Source organism: Coturnix japonica, chromosome 31 (genome assembly GCF_054131305.1).
Source record: "Coturnix japonica strain WE chromosome 31, WE-NBRP24, whole genome shotgun sequence".
Lineage (NCBI taxonomy): Eukaryota > Metazoa > Chordata > Aves > Galliformes > Phasianidae > Coturnix > Coturnix japonica.
In genome coordinates, this window is record NC_140693.1 from 3,992,101 (window position 1) to 4,012,723 (window position 20,623).

The window sequence follows — 20,623 nt, forward strand, 5'->3', positions numbered from 1 at the left end:
TCAGCATTGGAAGTTCTGCACGAAGATGCGGAAGAACTTCTTTACGGTGAGGGTGACGTAGCACTGGAACGGGCTGCCCAGGGAGGTGGTGGAGTCTCCTTCTGTGGAGATATTCAAGATCCGACTGGACGCCGAGCTCTGCGACGTGGTGTAGGGAGCCTGCTTTCCAGGAGGGTTGGACTCGATGATCTCTAGAGGTCCCTTCCAACCCCTGCAATTCTGTGATTCTGTGAGGCAACCACAGCCTCACTGGGAAGACTGTTCCAGTGTTTCACCACCCTCACAGTAAAGTTCTTCCTGGTATGTATTCTAAATCTACCCTCTTCCAGTTTAAAACCATTTCCCTTCATCCTGTCACTACATGCATTTATAAAAAGTCCCTCCCAAGCTTTCCTATGCACTCCCTTCAGATACTGGGAGGTTGCTATAAGGTCCCCCTGGAGCCGTCTCTTCTCCAGGCTGAAGAGCCCCAGCTCTCTCAGCCTGTCCTTCTAGGGGAGGTGCTCCAGCCCTCTGATCATCTCCATTTCCCTCATCTGGACCTGCTCCAACAGCACAGTGTCCTTGTGTTGGGGTCCCCAGAGCTGGACGCAGTACTCCATGTGGGGTCTTACGGGAGCAGCGCGGAGGGGCAGAGTCGCCTCCTCGACTCGCTGGTCACACTTCTCTTGATGAAACCTGGGATATATTTGGCCTTCCTGGCCGCAAGCGTACACTGCCACCTCGTGCTGAATCATCTGAGACCCCCAAATCCTTCTCCTCGGTGCTGCTCTCAAGCCATTCTCCACCCAACCTTTATCTGTGCTTGAGATTTCCCCAACTCAGGGCACTTGTCCTTGTTGAACTTCATGAAGTTGACATGGGCCACCAAGTTTGTCACGTCTGACTTGCCCATGGTGAAACCATTTTGATTACCACCAGCCACCTTGTCTTTATTTTTCCGTGTGGTGCATTAGGGCCTTCAGTTGGATCTACCCCGCGATCTTACCAAGCACAGAGGTGAGACTGACTGGCCTGTAGTTCCCTGGATCTTCTTTTTTCCCGATCCGGAATAGGGGGGTTATGTTTCCCCTTTTCTGATCAGTGGGATCTTCACCAGACTGCCATGACCTTTCAAATACGATGCACAGCAGCTTGGCAAGTTCATCCACCAGTTCCCTCAGAACCTGCGGATGGATCCCTTGGACTTGTGCAGCTTCAGATTCTTTCGATGGTCTAGAACCTCATCTTCACTTACAGCACTTACAGATCCACCTTCTCCAAGTTTTACTGTTGCTTTCTGCAGTTTGGGCTCTGGGCCTAGAGCACTTGCCAGTGAGGCCTGAAGCAAAGAAGTCATTGAGCACCTCAGCTCTCTCTGTATTCCTCATGACCAGGCCTCTAGTTGCCTTCCAGAGAGGGCCCACATCCTCGCTTACCTTCTTTTTAATCACTGATATACCTGTTCCCCTTTCTGTCCCCAGCTAGATTTAGTTCTTCCTGGGTTTTAGCTTTCCTAACCTGATCTTTGAGGTTCCCATACTACTTGGAAGAGGAAGTTATCATCAGCACATTCCAGAAACCTCTTTGATTTCTGGTGCAATGCTGTGTTGTCCCTCCCACAGATATCAGGGTGGTTGAAGTCCCCTGTGAGGACCTCATCCTCCATGTCCTTCTTGTAGTGAGGAGCCCAAAACTGAACACAGTACTTGAGATGCGGCCTCACCAGAGCTGAGTACAGAGGGATGATCACCTCTCTGCTCCTGCTGGCCACACTGTTTCTTATACAGGACAGGATGCCCTTGGCCTTCTTGGCCACCTGGGCACACTGTGGGCTCATGTTGAGCAGAGCATCGACCAACAGCCCCAGGTCCCTTTCCTCTTCACAGTCATCCAGCCATTCTGTCCCAAGCCTGTAACACTGCATGTACCCCCAGCAGAGAACAACTACATCCCCCAGAGGATTGCTTGCTGCTCTGTCACCCTTTATGTTCAGTGCAAAAGATAAAAGCCATCCGTATATCACTTGATCTCCCCTTTCCTTTTTGATCCCAGCAGCACGAGAACTCCCTGGGTTGTCTCACCTCGGCTTTCGAATAAGGACTTCAGTTTTCGGACACACTTTGTAATGTTATTTTTTAATTTTTTTTATTGGTTTTAATTCTAATTCTGATACTAATTATGATATATTGTACTGTAGTGTGTTATCTTGCATTCTGGTATCATCTTTGGTCAATTAATTAAACAAATTAAAATGAATTAAACAAATTAAAATTAATTAAGCCAATTAAAACTAATTTGTTGCCACTGTTTTGGTTTTTGGCCAATCTCTCTACTTGTTTTCCCCTTTTTTTCCTTTTCCCTTCACTGGGGCCTGGATGCTTCTAGGGACTCTGGAGTTTGGTTTTGGGTCAGAAGCAGTACGAATGCTTCTGGGGAGTTTGGAGTTTGTTGTTGACACAGAAGTAGTCTGGATGATTCTGGGGAGTTTGGAGTTTGCTGTTGGGTCAGAAGCAGTACGAATGCTTCTGGGGAGTTTGGAGTTTGTTGTTGACGCAGAAGTAGTCTGGATGATTCTGGGGAGTTTGGAGCCTTCCCTGCCCAACGCAGGTTTGGGTGACTTCTCAGGCAGCTTCATTGCACGCCCTGTGCTCCATGAGTCTCCCTGAAGGCCACGCTCCATCAAAGCCACATTCCTTCTGCATTGTCCAGACAGAAGATTATAGCATGAAGGAGAGGGGCCAGCTGGTTTATGAAGCATTGTGGGTCTGATTTTCGAACTCGCAATGTAATCCACGGGACCGGGCTGGAACTTGTCCCTGGCCATCTGTAGTCTGTGGATCGATTTCTTCAAATTGGAAATCTCCTGAAGAAGCTCATCCTGGAAGGGAACAGAGGGTTTATGCTTGGTCTTGTCTTAGAGAGTGCTTCCCACCCTAAGTACTGCTGCTTTACGCAGAAGAGGGCAAGCACACTGCTTCAGCCTTGCAATGAGGGCAGAAGAGAACGGCTGCCACAGTGCTCTGCTTGTAAGCAAGCAACTTTCCAGGCTGCCTTCACACCAGCACGCTGTGCTAGCTCAGCTCTGAGCTGAGCTGTCCTTTCCATGCCTCAATGCCTAGACCACCAGCCCGCCCCTCACCTTTTCTGCTTTCCCCATCTCCCTCAGATCCATCAAGTAAAGCCCGTGCCCTCAGTGCCATGCTGCTGACACGTGCCTACCAATACTGGGCTTTGCCTACCTCTTCTCGCCTCTTTGCTTGCTTTTTCTCCAGCTTCAGCCTGGTCAGGTACTGCCTGTACTCGTTGAACTCCTTCAGAGTGCAGACAACCTACAGAAGAGACAATGACAGATGGCTGTAGTGTCAGGCCCCTGCCTGGCAGACTGGAAAGCCCTCCTGAGGAGACCCGTGTTGGTCAGCCCAACAGCCAAACTTACGTCGCCATCCTCGGTGACCAAGCCCCGTTTCTTCAGGTTCCGCAGGTTGTTTTTGCGGTTGTGGAACTCCCGCAGATGCGGGTCATGCAGGCTGTTGTACTCTGTGCACAGATTGCGACTGTACGGATCTCTCAGGTCAAACTGAGGAGAAGGCTGGTGGAGCTGGAAGAGATGTATTGTAGAGTGTGAATGGGGAAGGAGAGAGCAGCAAAGAGACAGAGACACTTCCAAGCTGCTCACACCCACAGGCTGGCCTCTTGCCTCTTTCCCAAACAGTCATGTCTGGGTTTTCCTAAGTCCTCCAAGAGGGAGAGCAGAGGGTTGCACCCTCCTCCAGGAACGACCCGGTCTCCACATTTCTGTGCCTGATGGGTGCCTGGCCCCAGCATCCCAACACATGGGATTGGCATCCCAACACAAGGCCTCCTTGGCATGGCGGCAACCCCAGGAAACAAGAGCCCTTTTTGACGCTTCCTTACTCCTCTCACCTTTTCCCCCAGCTTTCTCCTGGCGAAAAGGAGCTTGGTGCCGGGCTGCACAGGGATTTTAACCCCGAGTGGAAGGTCCAACAGCCAGCTACCTCCTGCTCCAACTTCCTGTCCTCTGGGTCGGAGCTAGAAAGACAAAGACACGCTTGGACACTCAGACACTCCATTCCCCTCTCCAGCCCACCTCCGCTCCCTTTGGCAGCTCCCTCCCCACTTCTGTAACCGATGCTGGGATGTGCAGAGAGGTGCGATTCCCTGCAAGCCTTCTCCAGCACCAGCATGAGGAGAAGTGTCCCTCAGCCTCTGGAGAGCATCTACAGCCCCAGAGCAGCCCTGCATACCCCAGGCTACTGCACTCAGCCCTCTCTTGATGTAGCAGTGCTCACCTTTCCGCTCTTCCCCGCTCTGCTCAGAAATTCATCTGGATTTCGGAATCCAGCACTGCAACAGCACTCCATGGCTCCTGGTAGGAACTCTCTGAGAGCTGCAACCCTCCGCTACCACCTCTCGCTCCAGCAGCAGCGAACTGAGGCCACCCCAGCCAGAGTTCCAGCCTGCAGCTTTATGTCACGCTCACCCACTGTTGCATCACAATGACATGCAATGACATGCGGCAAGCCTGCAGCTGCATGGAGGCCCTTCTGGGTGCACTCGTGGTAAGCTGCTCCAGCTGGCCCTGCTTTGAGCCAAAAAGGCTTGCTGAGTCCTGAGGCCTGCTGTAGGCTTCCTTGGTTTCTATCACAGGTGATGCTGCACGTGGAACAAATACCTTCTCGGGTTGTCCCAGAGCTTGTTTTATAAGTAAATGACACTGAAACAATGTGGGAGAGCTGGCCTGTTTTTCTGTCCTAGAATCTTAGAATGGTTTGTGTTGGAAGGGACCCTTAAGATCACCTCGTTCCAACCTGCTATAGACAGGGACACCTCGCTGTAGACCAGGTTGCTCACAACACATCCAGCCTGGCCTTGAGTGCTTCCAGGGAGAGGAGGGATGCTGAGGAGGTGGAAATAGTGAACGCCTTTTTTGCTTCTGTCTTTAGTGAAAGGGCTCTCCCTCCGGAATCCCAGGCCCTGGAGGTTAATGAGAGAGTGAGGGGAATGGGAGATTTCCCTTTAGTCAGGGAAGAGGTGGTCTGTGAGTGCCTAGGAAACATTAAGGTCCATAAATCCTTGGGACCTGATGGGGTGCATCCACAGGTGCTGAGGGAGCTGCTGGAGGTCGTTGCTGAGCCGCTCTCAGTAATCTGTCAGAGGTCTTGGAGAACTGGGGAGGTGCCTGAAGACTGGAGGACGGCCAGTGTCACTCCTGTCTTCAAAATGGCAAGAAGGAGGACCCGGGTAATTATAGGCCGGTCAGCCTCACCTCTGTCCCAGGGAAGGTGATGGAACAGCTTGTGCTGGATGCCATCTCCAGACAACTGGGAGAAAAGGAGGTTATCAGGAGTACTCAGCATGGGTTCACCAAGGGGAGGTTGTGCTCGACCAACCTGTAGGCCTTTTATGAAGATGTCACTAGCTGGGTGGACAGGGGGAGAGCGGTAGATGTAGTCTACCTTGATTTCTGTAAGGCTTTTGATGCTGTCCCCCTTGACATCCTTATAACAAAGCTGAGGAAGTATGGGATAGATGAGTAGACGGTGAAGTGGGTCGAGAACTGGCTGACTGGCAGAGTGCAGAGGGTTGTCGTTGGTGGTGCGGAATCTGGCTGGAGGCCTGTAACTAGCGGCGTCCCCCAGGGGTCTGTGCTGGGTCCGGTCTTGTTCAACATCTTCATCAGCGACCTTGATGAGGGGATAGTGACCACCCTCAGCAAGTTTGCTGATGCCACGAAGTTGGGAGGATTGGCTGACACGCCTGAAGGCTGTGATGCCATTCAGCGGGACCTGGACAGGCTGGAGAGCTGGGCAGTAAGAAACCAGATGAGGTTTAACAAAAGCAAGTGTAGAGTCTTGCACCTGGGTAGAAATAATTGCATGCACCAGTACAGGCTGGGGGAAGAGCTGCTGGACAGGAGCTCTGCTGAGAGGGACCTGGGCGTCCTGGTGGACGACAGATTGACCATGAGCCAGCAGTGTGCCCTTGTGGCCAAGAAGGCCAATGGCATCCTGGGGTGTATTAAAAAGAGCATGGCCAGCGGGTCGAGGGAGGTGATCCTCCTCCTCTACTCTGCCCCGGTGTGGCCTCCTCTGGAATACTGTGTCCAGTTCTGGGCTCCCCAGTACAAAAAAGACAGGGATCTCTTGGAAAGAGTCCAGCGGAGGGCCACTAAGATGGTGAAGGGCCTGGAGCATTTCCCCTATGAGGAGAGATTTAGCGAGCTGGGTCTGTTTAGCCTTGAGAAGGGAAGGCTGAGAGGGGATTTGATCCAGGTTTATAAATACCTGAGGTGTGGGTGCCATAGTGGCTTGGCTGGTCTCTTTTCAGTAATGTGTAGGGACAGGACTAGGGGTAATGGGATGAAACTTCAGCATTGGAAGTTCTGCACGAAGATGCGGAAGAACTTCTTTACGGTGAGGGTGACGTAGCACTGGAACAGGCTGCCCAGGGAGGTGGTGGAGTCTCCTTCTGTGGAGATATTCAAGATCCGACTGGACGCCGAGCTGAATATACCAAGGCCAATTGCTATGCCAGGCACATTTATGGCATCAGTGAACAAATAATGCCTTAAAAATTGTAATAGACAGGAGCCATCTATTCTTTTAAAACTAGGTGACCAAAGAAGAACAGTCCCTCTAGAGTCAAGCTGTTAAGAACTAACAGCATCAATCAATATCACATAGATAGATTACTTCCCTGCCCTAAGACCATCTTGTGACCATTTGGTGCTCCTAATTAAGCCCTCTTGATGGCATTTTGTCTGAGCCATGTGACATTTTGTGATAGGAGTTACTGCTAGTGTTCCCTTAACCCTACACCAAAGTAGGAGGTATCCATTCTCAGGGAATCATGCAGGCTTCCTCTGGATTTGATGTTCAGAGACAGCCCCAGAACTTTTTAAATCTTAGCTTAGCTCTCATCCAATAATGTTCATCAAACAGTGCAACTTGTCCTTTGGGGATGTCCTTTGTTCTGCATCAACCAGTTCCAACGGAGTCTTCTTGGCTTGTTTTAGATCAGTTTGTCAACAGATAAAGCCAGGGTCTTTGAATTACAAAGTGAAATTGCAGAATGCATGATTCTCAACCAAACAGAACAGGAGGTGGGATGCAGGGTGAATACCTGAGCCAACACCACCTGCAAGCAATCCTTCAATATCTTAGGAATCTCTAGCCATCCCAAATCCAGTGTTGTGCTTGATCTATCATCTCTGCTGAGTTTTTAGCTAGCTGATGGTGAGCATCACGGTGGTGATGGGTGAGCAGTCGGACTAGAGGGTCTTAATCAACCTTAAGGATCCTGTGATCAGAGGAACGTGAATGTGCTGTTAAAGGTCACAAGCGCTGCGCTGCAGCATGAGCATACACAGCGAAAGGCTTTCAGTAGAGCTTCAGTTCATAAATGAGGACTGGGTTATGGAAAATAGGCTCAAGATAGAAACCAGAAAACAGATCTTAACGCCAGGTTCTGTGAATGCAGCCAGCTGAATTTCACAGATATTGAATTTCAATGACAATTTCTTGTGTTATTTTACCCTCCAGCTCCACCCTGAACATGAACATGTCAGTGACAAGCATTACTCCTCCAGGCTTGACCTGACAGTGCTTGACTTGTACTATGAGCTAATGCCAGGAAGAGCAGGAAAAGAGTTTCATCCATGTGCCTTCTCCTTCCTTAGTAAAACCAGTGTGAAACTGCAGCCACGTCAGGCTGAAGGAGACATCTCAGATGTCCTGCCTGGATGCAGGAGGTCACGTGTCAGAGGATGTCTGGCACGTCAAGTCTCATGGCAGTGCAGTGCATGACAAACTGCAACAACACTGTCCTGTGGGCTCCTTTGGGCACGAGGCCCAGCGGGTGACACACCTCTGGCTGCAGCTGTTCAGAGCCTCCCAGCAGCCACGTGATGCCCATGGGAGAGACACAGCTGACCCGCACAGCAGATGATTTACCAGCTAGCTCTGGTTTACAGCAAGAGAAGACACAAGTGGCGATGCTGAATGGTGAAATACTGCGAGTGTGTGGCATGGGTATAAGATTGGTGAGCCTGAGGATGTTCAAAGTCAGGCTGGACAGGGCTCAGAGCACCTGATGGAGCTGCGGTGCCCCTGTTCATTGCGGGGGAGTCCAACTAGCTGACCCTTCAGGGTCTCTTCCCTATCTATGAGATACACGAAAGCTGATTCTGCAGTAACCAAGCTACCAACAGCAGTTGTTTGTCTTACAGCTTGCCAACACAGGTTTTAAAATAACAGCATTGATTACTCATTTGATAGTCACATTACAGTGCAAAGCACATGGAAACGTCCATCAGCGAATTCAATTAATTCTGGGGGCAGACCTGCCAGTATGAAATATTATGCTAACATGACTGAGAGAAGAAAAGCAAAATTAAGACTAGCTGACAAGCCTTGGCAGGAAGTTCTGCTCTCCATCAATTTAGTCCCATTATTCAGTTCTGTTTGGAGCTTTCTCCATGTCTCTCTGGAGTTTGTTCTTTGAGAAGAAGCAATTAAGTAAGCTCTCCAATGCCAAAGTGCATACACTACTCTAGGGCTTTGTTGTTTCTCCATGGATCAACAAGGGTGACAAGCCAGCAGAATATGATGAAGAGCCTCATGCATACTCAGTGTGAAAAAAAAAAGGCAATTGTTGCTGGGAAGAAGGTGCATTTGCATTTGTGTCATCTGCAGAGGGTACTGCAGAAATGGAAAGTCTTCCACTGGAGCAAACAAAGGGCTCTCATTTATTGCAATCAAGGCCCAGCGTGTGGATCTCAGAGATCAGACCTACACCCTGCAGCAAAACAGAGACCTGCGTGGGAAAGTTCAGTTTCTCTCCACATCTGTGCAAGAAAAAGCCCACCATGGAATGACAGCTAAGTAAACATCTCTGTGACTCTTCACAGGTCTCTTCTACATTTTGGATCACTGCTACAAAAAGAGCTGTTTACATCATCTCTCGTGGCCACCCTGGGAGAAGAACAGGAAGACTGGGATGCTCTTTTTCCTATCTTTCCCTTGATTTCCTCTATATCTTAGGGACGAATCACAGGACAGAACACAGAAATCAAATGGCTCTACAAAGCAGATTGGCCAGTTCAAGTCAAAACAGCCACTGAAAACACCCCAGATGCTGTCTGACAACAGCTGGACTGTCGGGGAGTCAGGTGAATGCAGTCTGCTGGCCCTGGGCAGGAAGAGGACAGCCCAGACTGTCACATACCTTTCACTGAAAGCTGATAGAACATTTTATCCCCCTCACAGATGCACTGATAACTTGCAGCATCATCCATGGAGACGCTGTGAATTTTCAGGGTGTGTTTCTTCCCCACAATGTGCAGTTCATGTTTTTCACTGGCCTTGAGCTCCTTCCCATCCTTCATCCACTCCACAGTAGCACCTGTGTCTGAAAGCTCAGCCTGCAGTTTGGCTTCCTCACGCAGCTGAGCGGAGATCTTTTCTACATCTTTGCTCTTCTTGGTAAATCTCACTGCAGCACCTGTCAGGAGCAAAGGCCGCGTTATTTCAATTTATATCAGGCTAACGTGGTCAATGTTTGCTGCAACATCTCTGAAAAAGTATCACCTTCTGTTCCTGCACTCATCATTGTGTCAGTGCTGAGCAATTCAAGATATTTCATTTGGTCTTCTTGCCGGATTTACTAAGTAAAAATCAACCAAACATCTCCTTCTACTGATTAATAATGCTCTAAACATGCTTCTGCGGAGGTTTCCACCCAATGACAAACAGCTCCTCCCATAATGAATCTTTATTTGTTTTATTTTGTCATGCAAAGCTGATTGATAGAGATATTATTGGAATGATTGCTCCCCTACTTCTAAACTATTCCAGTGCAGTCAGAAAGGCTGTCTGAACCTGGAGCTGAAAGTACTGCTCTATGGTGATGCAGTGGTAAACCTGCTGACTGAAGGCACTGGCCAGTAGCTGTGAACTGCAGACATTCATCAGCTGGCATGGAGCAATCTGGTTCAGATACCAAGCAGCTGGGTAGATTGGCTTACCCTACACTCAGTGCTATCATGTTTAGGTCATTACCAGGACTCACGTCAGTCCATGGGATGCAATTTCAGGTATTTGGTACAGTCAGTGAATGCCTGCAGCCCCAGTTCTAATCATCAGATCACAGCAACTATGCCTTGACTGTAAGAGGAAAGGAGAAGGATCAAAGCAAATACCTCTCACTCTCATCTTGCTGCTGACATCAACATTTTTGGCAACAAATTTCACTTCTGCTCCATCCTCGTTCTTGGTAACGTTCTTTATGATTAGGCTGTGAGTAGTTTGGGTTCTCTTGATGATGCAGGTCTCGCTTTCCTGTAAGACTTTACCACTGAGGTACCAAGTGCCACGACACGTTGTTGTAAGGTCAATAGTAAACATGGCATCCCCTCCAGGTACAGCTTCACCAGTTGTTAGGGGGGATTTCACAGCCAGGACTGGGTCTGAGGAAGAACAACATGTATGTCTTAATGCTCTTTAGATGAAAGTCTGGTATCTCATTTAGAGATGGAAGATTAAATCATAGGTACATTTCTACTTCTCCCTTTGCATGAGTGCACTTCTGTGCTTAAGGTCTGTTACAGAAAGTTCTGCCTCTTGCACATGTGAGATATCAAAAGATAAGGATATTCATGTCTCTGTCACAGAAATAGAACTTGTATCACTTTAGTGGTAGCTGGAGGTTGATATGAGATAGGAGAATTAGGAATAAAGGAAAGCCTTTGGTGTGTTAATGCACTACTATCCTTAAAGTCAAAGGAAACATCTTTAGGGAACCAACACAGCTGCTCAGCACACACTGACCCATTTCCATTGCGGCTTTTGTGCTTACCAAGGTGCACGCTCCCTGGGAATTCCAGATACAGGCTCTGTCCATGCACATTGACTGCAGACACTCGGAACTGATCATCAGCCTCTTCAGACAGATTGCTCACCGTGAACTCTGGGACAGGGACATGAGACTCGTGGCACCTCACCCAGGTGAAGCCAGTTAGTTTCTTGCGTTCCACAATGTAGCCATCGATTGGAATGGGGCGGTGCATCTTCGGAGGGGACCATGCCAGGGTCACTGAGGTTTCTGTTTTATTTTTCACCACGGGGTCAGCTGGGGGCTGGGTGGGAGGTTTTCTGGGAGCTGAACAGAAATAAATTTCAGAAATATTAGCATAAGGTCATGTAGGCTGGAAAAGACCTTCAAGATCAGCAGACTCAACTTTCAGCATGACCTACTGAGTCCCACCATTAACTACTGTGGTACCTGAGGACATACATGACAAGCTTATTCCTGCACGTATTTGCATAGTGAATATATTCACCCTCTGGTTGCTTTGGAACATTTTAGAGGTTAAAATCCCATCGAACTTTTTCACTGTGTGCAGCCACTGATACAGGCAGGAGGCTGGGAATTACCTGATGGGCTCTAGTTACAGACTACTGACACAGTAAAGGATTGATTTCATTTAATTTTGGCCATTAGAAAGTTTGGTGTCTGGTTTAAGTCACCCATCTGGACTCCAATTATAATCATATGGAGAACAGCACATTCAGGAGAACTCATCTCAATAAACCTGAATGAAATCACAGAATCATAAGATCATGGGAGGGCTTGGGTTGGAAGAAACCTTCAAGATCATTCAGTTCTAAACACCCTGCCATGGGCTGGTTGCCCACTAACCAGCTCAGGCTGCCCATCACCCATCCAACCTTGCCTTCAAAAGCAAGGACAGGCACCCACAGCTTCTCTGGGCAGCCTGAAATGGAAGCAATGAGCCACATGTTGAAGATACTCAAATATTCATGACTGTAGAGAGAGCCAAATACTCCATACATATTGCCTGCCTGGTAAATGGTATTAAAGTGCCAACAACAGACTCATCCAGCTGATTGAAAATGGTGTGAACATGGCGTACAGGATTCTTCCAGCAGCTAGTTAGATCTGCAAAGGGTAAAAACAGGAAATCTCAATGCAATACAATTTTCCCTCAAAACATAAATAGACACATAACTGTTTTGGGGTGCACTATTACCAGCCTGTCAGTTGCTGTTGGTCAGTGCTAGATGCCAAAGGCCCCACTAACATAGCATGAAGCCGAAAGCTAGACGCTGGAATCAGATCTCCTGACCTTACCATCAGAAACTGAGATGTCATATTTTGCTCAGAGGTGCCTGCTTGTAGGAGGGACAGCTTCCGAGCTTTTTCTGCTCCAGGAACCAGCTCGAGCTTCAGAATTTAAACAGCAGTCAGAAATTAAACTGAGCTTTGTCACCTCCATCAAATAGAAGGAGTGGTTGGGTGGTACAGCTTTCCAAATCACTTAGAAACTGTCACAACAATCAGATGCCTACCTTTTCTTTTTGAACTTGTTAATACATAGAGCTTAATAGCATCAGAATGCCCCAAGCACTTCAGACAACACGACAGCTGTAAACCCTTCTTTAAGGATTCCTTTGTTTAATCACTGAGTAACTGTAATTCAGTGGTGCTGGTGGGAGAAGGGAAGTCCTAATCTTCCCAGATGGTGAATAGAGTTGATGTTCACATGCAGACTGGTGCTGCAGCAGAGCCAGAAACCACTCATTTGGGAAACACAGCACCAAGAAAATAATGGGAATAGCTTCATAAAATCAGGCAGCTTCACCCAAATTTCATGGCAGGTCCATTATTCTTCCTATTTTCAGGAAGAAATGTTTTCCCTTATTCTTGTAGTTTTATTTACTTTTCCTTTCATGCAAGCAACTTTGTAGCTTACAAATTGTTTTCTAATCACCTCCTGGTGTGGACAAATCACACAGGTTTGACTCCATGTTTTACATAGTTAGCATTTTATATTTGTTCCAGTATGGAACTGTACAGTCATAGAATGGCCTGGGTTGAAAAGGATCTCAAAGATCACAGAATCACACAGAATCACAGAATCCTTCTGCAAAAGAAAACACAAAAGCTACAGGGACTTGGAACTACTTTGTATATCGAGATCAGAAGGAACTGAGAAGTTATCAAGTACGAAGAACTTACTTTTCCAGATTGCCTTTTCCAGACTGCTGTTCCAGCAGTGACAACAAGCGCAGGCAGCCCGGAGGACATGGCAGACATCGATGATCGGCTGGCATGGATCAGCGAGGATGAGTTCGGGCACAGCACAGCTGGCAAGAGATGCTGGGGTGGCTGCAGCAAGACAAGAGCTCCTCCAGCCTGAAGATCTCCATCACCAGAAGAAAAAGGACAGGGTGAAAGTAAGGAAGACACGCAGACGAGAAGAGCAGAAAGGGAGATGAGGAGGGAACTTGGTGGGGTGGCAATTCTGGGGGAGAAATTGTACTGATAATGTTACACTCTGAAATTCAGTGTTGCAATTTGGAGGAAGGAATTATTGGGGTGGGAATCTGGGGGGCCGTTGTAATACCAGAAGAATTTTACAGAGCAGCAGCCATGCATCAAGAGAAGGGCTTCACAGAGCAGCAGCTGTGGAGGGAGCAGGAGAAACAGTATAAGAACCAAGGACACCTCTAGGAAAAGAATGAGTAGCTCGCGGCTTTCAATGGGGGTTTTAGGGTTGTTATTGCAATAGCTATCCTTCAGTTAGTGTGTGTGGTTTTTAAATGTTTTCGTCTGTCTGCCTGCATGGCTTTTCGGGCAGTCGATGGACGCAGCCATATTTAACCATACTGCTGTCTGGCTGTTTGTCCTAGCGCGCTGACCTTTTGCCTTCAGGTTTGCCAACTACTGTCTCAGGAACGAGAGTTATTAGGCATTATCCAGGTTATCTTGTGCTTCTACTATGTTAATAGATTGGATGTGAATCCAATGGGGTCTGATGTTACCAATGGTGCTGGAATCTGCTGGAATAATCATTGAATGTATTAGTATTGCTCGGTTATGATGCTATTACCTCTCTTATATCCAACTAATTTGGATTTTTCAAATATGATCACGCATCACTTGAGAGGAAGGCGCACGCTCATAGAACTGAATGGGAGAGTTGATTTCATTTTCCAAGCAGGTGTTCCACTTGGGCTCTGTATCACGCACTGGCCACGTGGATATGGAGTACAACTGGAAGAAATCCCTCAGACCCTGAATGCAGGAGAGAATGTGTGGTGGGTGAGAGAGGAAAGGTGCACTTTGAAGCAGGGGACGCCCTGCTGGCACTGCCTGTCGCATCCACCACCAACACGGTTTGCTCTTTATCCTGCTCCACAGCTGCTGCTCTGTCAAGTCCTTCTCTTGATCCATGGCTGCTGCCATTCTTCTTGGATTACAACGGGGGGCTGGGAGGTTTTTTTGCACAGGGAGGGAACTACTGGTGGGAGGGAGCAGGAGGGGGGGGCGAGAAGTTGATTGGGGGTGGGAGTTTGAGGGGGTGGGATCAGAAAGAATTGTTAGTGTGGGAAATGGTTGGGAATACTGTCATTTCTTTACTGTTTGGTATGTTCAATTATGCCTTGCATTCACTTTGCTATACCTCTGCCTGCGGCCATTTATTCAGTTACAAAGCCCACCTCCCCAGTCTGGGCAGCAGAAAGGGCAGTGTCCCAGATCTGCCACCACCATTGGACCCATCTCTCCCCTCCTCAGTCAGTTCTGCGTGGGAATGGAGGGATGAGAAAGGGGGATGGACGGGAATTCTGGGAGAGCTGAGTGGCTCAGCCTGGAGTGGAGGAGGCTCACTGCCATCCCAGACACAGCCATCAGTCCCCAGGTGCAGAGAGGACTGAGCCAGGCTGCACCCTGCAGCACCCAGCAGCAGGATCCCAGTCTGAGGCCTGCCTAGGTCGTGTGGCTGCGCTGCAGGCTGAGCTATGGAGAAAGCCCCACTTGGAGATTTCTTCGCTCCCTGAATGTTCCCCCCTTTCTCCATCTTGCTCTGCTCCATCCCCAGCCGCAGCCCGGCGTCCCCGACATGTTGCTGTGCTTGCAGAGCTGGACTTGGCCCTTGACCTGTACAGGCCCCTGTCCCCACCTGTCGGATATCCACCTTGCCTTCTCACCCCTCTCTCTAGATCCAGTTCATGCCCCATCTATCTCACCTCCATGTCCCACCTACGTCCTCTCTACGTCTTTTGGTCTCCCCCAAACCACCCTCACGGTGCCTTACCTCCTGGCAGGCTCAGGGAAGGAGCACCCGGTGCCCTGAGCCCACAGGCCCAGCCCTGCACAGCACTGCACACAGCACTGTCATGGCGGCGCCCGGTGCTGCCGCACAGCATCCTGGGAGTGGTAGTTCCTGCGGGGCCTGCAGCTCCCAGCAGGCCCTGCAGCTCCCAGCAGGCCCGGGCGAGGGCAGAGGGGAGCAGTGCTGTCAGCCGGGAGCTCGCCCAGAGAGCCCGATGTTCGGAGCACTTCACACCAGGAACTTTGGACTCGGCTGCTTCTGTCCACAACGTCCCTGAGCTGCTCAGGAAGCACAACTGTCTCACCCTCTGAGAGCTGGGCTGTGCAAAGGAGGCTGCAGTTGCAGGCTCAGCTCTGCCCTGTTCCAGCAATGCACTTCCTTACAACTGGAGCACTGTCACGCTTGCTTCTTGCTTCAACGGAGCAATCGCCCACCGCTTTGCACACCTCTGTGCTCGTGCAAATGGCCACCACCCCATCCCTGCACACACACACACACACACACACACACACACATGTACCACCCCATCCCTGCACACACACACACACACACACACACACACACACACACACACACACACACACGTACCACCCCATCCCTGCACACACACACACACACACACACACACACGTACCACCCCATCCCTGCACACACACACACACACACACACACATGTACCACCCCATCCCTGCACACACACACACACACACACACACACACACGTACCACCCCATCCCTGCACACACACACACACACACACACACGTACCACCCCATCCCTGCACTCACACACACACACACACACATACCACCCCATCCCTGCACACACACACACACACACACACACACACACACGTACCACCCCATCCCTGCACACACACACACACACACACACGTACCACCCCATCCCTGCACACACACACACACACACACACGTACCACCCCATCCCTGCACACACACACACACACACAAACACACACACACACACGTACCACCCCATCCTTGCACACACACGCACACACACGTACCACCTCATCCTTGCACACCCTCCCACATGCGTGCACTGATGGACTCACCTGTGCACACCCACATGTGTGCAACCCCAGCACTGTCCACAGCTCCGTGCACGCTCATTTGTGCATGAAGATGTGCACAGCCTTGCTCACAGCCATGTGCATACACACAAGTGGGCAAGAACACACAGTCCACTGGCGTCCCTCTGTCTGTGTCTCACCGGCTGTGTCACCAGAAGAGAATTCAACTCTCAAGAATGAAGAGCTCACATCTGGCTCCAAGGAATGTAACTCTCCTGTCTCCCAGGGATCTCCACTGTCTCACCTGGTCGTGAGCGTCCCTCACAGCCAGCCAGAAAAGCAAGCAGAGGCTGAGACCAAGGAACCCCTCCCTGATGTGCAGCTCTCTGACAGTTTCTCTTTACACAGAGTGCTGGCCGCAGCCGTGTGCATTATCACACACACTTGTATGGGCAGTTGGTGTCTAGACGTGAAGGAGACTTGCTAATTGCCCTGCTGACATGTAGGGACAGAAAGAAAATTTCAAGGGGGAGCTGGAGCATGTATATAAAGGATGTACGGACCTACAGTTAAGGATGTGGATTTGCATCTGAGTCCGTGCCTGCAGACGATGCAAGCGCTATGCATTGTCACCCAATGGAAATGATCAAACAGCTGCTTTGAAACAGACTGTCTGTAGGGCTCAGGAAGTGTGGCCTTCCAAGGTACTTCAGGTGTCCCAAAGAACAGAGGCAAGCAGTGATGATTCCTTTCTCTCTTGATTCCAAATAATTGTAGGTAGAGCGCTTGAGAAAGACTTTGGAGGCTTTCCTCAGCCTCTACCTTTCCTTGTACCTTTACAAAAGCAGACTGTCTAAAAACAAGAAGACTGGACACACATTTTGGGTTTGGTTATTTTTATTAGAAGTTTTTTAATATTATAATATATATAATATAATATTATTTATTATTGTATTTATTATATTATATATATTATGTATATAATGTATATTATGTATATTATAATATATATATTATATAATCATATATTATAATATATATAATATATAAATAATATATAGTATATAAATTTTGTAAAGTTGTTTTGGTGTTTTTGGTGTTTTTGGTTGTTTTTTGTTGTTTTAGTCCAGTCCAGTGTAATAAATTCTCAGTCTTACAAGGGATGAATTTTTAAGGCCTTCCTGCTGATGGACCACACTCCACTTGAACATCAAGTGGAGCATGAGGTAGCCTTCATCCAGAAAGGTGGAATCTTGATGGGATGTTGCTGTCTTATGGAGAGGAATCTCGGCGTCCCCCAGGCTGAGCCAACACACGGACACAGATTTCTGGATGGTGACCATCACTTTCTGCCCCTGCTCCTGCTGCCTGGTCTCTCTTCGTCATCGGTATCCAGCAGGAGATCATGAAGCCCTGGAGGCACGGTGGTATCCAGGTCATCATCTGAAACTTCTTCCACCAGATTGGAAGGGACCAGTCCTCTTGTGCCGTCCGTCAGCTCTCCCAGAAACCAGCCATCCTCATCCATGTCTCCACAGATGTAAACGTATTGTCCAGCTGTCAGTGGAAGCTCGTTTTCTGGGTCCTCATTAGGGCCCTCATAAGGATTTTGTAGCTGTGACGATCTAAGAATCTTCGTTTTGGTGGTGATGGTCTGCGAAAATGTAGATGCAGACTGCCACTGGCCACTCTTTTGACTCCCCCGGCTTTTCCTGGGGATCGGGGCATTCCTGTTTGGGATTTCTGTGTGGCCTCAGCTTTTTCCCCATCTCCTGGAGCTGTGTGCATTTTTCCTCCAGACGCTTGCTGAGCGCTCCAAGCTTGATGTCAGCCTGCTGGAGGTCTCTCAGCATGTGGTTCTGGGCCTTCAGGGCCTGGCAGTGCCTCTCCAGGTTGCTCAGGGCTTGTTGGAGGTAGCTGCACTGCTCCAGCAGCTTGCTGCTTGTGCTGCCTGGGAACCCCAGGTCTTCCTTGGCCGTCTCATTCTCCTTTTCCAGATGCTGTCCCTGCAGCTGGTTGACGTCCTCTGCCTTCTCTGTGGCCTCTTTGGATGTGGAAGAGGCCTCCTTGAGCTGCCGGACTCTTTCCAACAGCTGCTGGGTACGGAGGCAGAGCATACGCATCTTGTCCTTGAGCCGCTCTACCTTCTCCCACATCTGCTGAGAGCTTCTGCTCCTCAGCAGGCAGCACTTCTCTCCAAGGAGGCTGCACTGTCTATGCAGCTCCTTCAGCGTACTCAGCAGGTGGGTGTTCTGCTCCTGCTGCTCTCTGTGCTCAGGTGGGCAGGCCTCTTGTTGCTCTGCAGCCTCCTTTTCCAAATGCTTTCCCTGCAGCTGGTTGACCACCTCTGCCTTCTCTGTGGTGTCTTTGGATGCGCAAGAGGCCTCCTTGAGCTGCCAGACTATTTCCAGCAGCTGCTGGGTACGGAGGCAGAGCGTACGCATCTTGTCCTTGAGCCACTCCACCTCCTCCCATATCTGCTGAGAGCTTCTGCTCTTCTCTTCAAGGAGGCTGCACCGTCTCTGCAGCTCCTTCAGCTTACTCAGCAGATGGGTGTTCTGCTCCTGCTGCTCCCTGCGCTCAGGTGGGCAGGCCTCTTGTTGCTCTGTAGCCTGAACACCCACCTCTGCTACAGCCCAATGGCAGGCCCTGGCCCTGTTGAAGAAGACGCGTGGCTGCCCCTCCACGTGCTCCAGGATGTACTGCAGGAAGCGTCTTCTCTGCTCCTGCAGCTCACACTGGAGGCGCTTGCTCTCCACGGCCTGCTCTGCACGGGACTTCCAGCAGAGCTGCCGCTGGACTTCCTGCTGCATTCTGCGGTCCGCTCTGCTGCTGTCGCACCTCAGCAGCGCCTCCGCCAGCTGCCGCTGCAGTTGCCATGCCTGGCGGATGGTGTCGTTGCGCCGCTTCTGCAGCAGCTCCTGCATCTGGCGCAGCTGGGCCTCCTTCTCCTGCAGCAGTTGGCAGATCTCTGCTTGCCACTGCCTCAGGCTCTGCTCCCGCAGGTGCTGCAGCTTTGACACCCGCACCCGCTCCCACTTGGAGCGCAGTTTGTCGGCCAGCAGCTGCCGCTCCCGCTCTGCCGCCTCCTGCCGCTCACGTCTCTCAGCAGCGCAGCGGCGCTGCAGCTCCTGGGAGCGGAGCCGCTCGCCCTCCAGCTGGGCCTGCAGTGCCTTCAGCTCCTGCCTCTTCTCCTCCCGCTGCGCAGGGCAGGCGGGGGGCTGTGCCGGGCCCCGGCAGGGAGAGGGTCGGCTGCCCGGGAGCCCCAGGTCTTCCTTGGCTGTGTCTGGCACCTAGAACCAGAAAATCATAGAATAACAGAATGGTTTGTGTAGGAAGGGGCCTTCCAGACACTCCTGTTCCAAGCCCATGCCAAGGGCAAGGACAGCTTCCACTAGGTCAGGTGTCCCAAAGGTGCCTCCAGCCTGGCCTGGGGCACTGCCAGGCATGTGACAACCACAGCCTCTCTAGGCAGCCTGTGCCAGCGCCTCTTCCCCCTCATGGTGCCCCATCTTTCTTCTTATATCTCATCCAGACAAACAGTCCCTCTCCAGCTTTCCCCTCTTCTCCTTCAGGCACTGGAGGGCCACTCTGTGGTTTCCCCAGAGCCCCCCCTCCCCAGGCTGAACAATCCCCACTCTCTCAGTGTGTCATCTTACCTGGACGTGAGCGTCCTTCATGGCCGGTTGACTGGAGCCCTGCTCTGCACGGTGGCGGCGCAGAGCTCCCTCTCTGTCCTGGGAGCAGGACATTGCGTTACGGAGCACGTCTGCCCAGCTCCCCACGATGTAAAAGGTGAAGAGCCTCCTCTCCAGCTCCAGCTGACGCTGGAGGTGGCGGATGCAGGCGGGCTGCTCACCATCCGTCTCCCAGCGCAGCTTGCTGAGGACGTCCTGCAGCTGGGCATGGGCCGCCTCGCTGCTGGGGGGGTTCCTCAGCACCTTGGCCAGCTGCTGCTGCAGCTCCCGAGCCTGGCGCAGGGCTGCATCGCAATCACGCTGCAGCTGCTCCTTTGTTGCGCGCAGCTCGGCCTCCTTCCAGAGCAGCAGCTGCCGGGTCCCCGTCACCCGCTGCCGCTGCACCCACTCCTTCAGCTGCTGCTCTTCCTGGGCCTGCTGCTTCTCCCAGGCACAGCGCAGTTGGTCGGTCAGCAGCTGCCGCTCCCGCTCTGCCGCCTTCTGCAGTTCACATCTCTCGGCAGCCCAGCGGCGCTGCAGCTCCTGGCAGTGGAGCCGCTCGCCCTCCAGCTGGGCCTGCAGCACCTCCAGCTCCCAGCTGTTCTCCTCCTGCTGCGCAGCGCAGGCTGGGGGCTGTGCCGGACCCCGGCGGGGAGAGGGCCGGCTGCACTTGGCTTGTCCCCGTCCCGCAATGCCTCGCAGCATGGCCATGGGAATCTGAATAGACCTTCAGCTTCCAAAAGCTGTAGCCAAAGGCCACCAACAATCACTCT

General features: G+C 50.8%; 1 pseudogene across 1 annotated transcript in view; it reads right to left on the reverse strand.

Annotated features, from left to right (window-relative positions):
- The window catches only part of LOC146755654 (obscurin-like), a 30,194-nt pseudogene extending 10,269 nt beyond the window's left edge, over positions 1-19,925 (reverse strand). Inside the window, exons 1-5 of the transcript XR_014937963.1 lie at positions 19,833-19,925; positions 15,122-15,186; positions 13,042-13,226; positions 10,858-11,160; positions 10,209-10,468 (exon numbers count right to left, since the gene is read on the reverse strand). The product of XR_014937963.1 is annotated as an obscurin-like (transcript). The remainder of the gene's footprint in view (positions 1-10,208; positions 10,469-10,857; positions 11,161-13,041; positions 13,227-15,121; positions 15,187-19,832) is intronic.
- Positions 19,926-20,623: the final 698 nt, after the last annotated feature.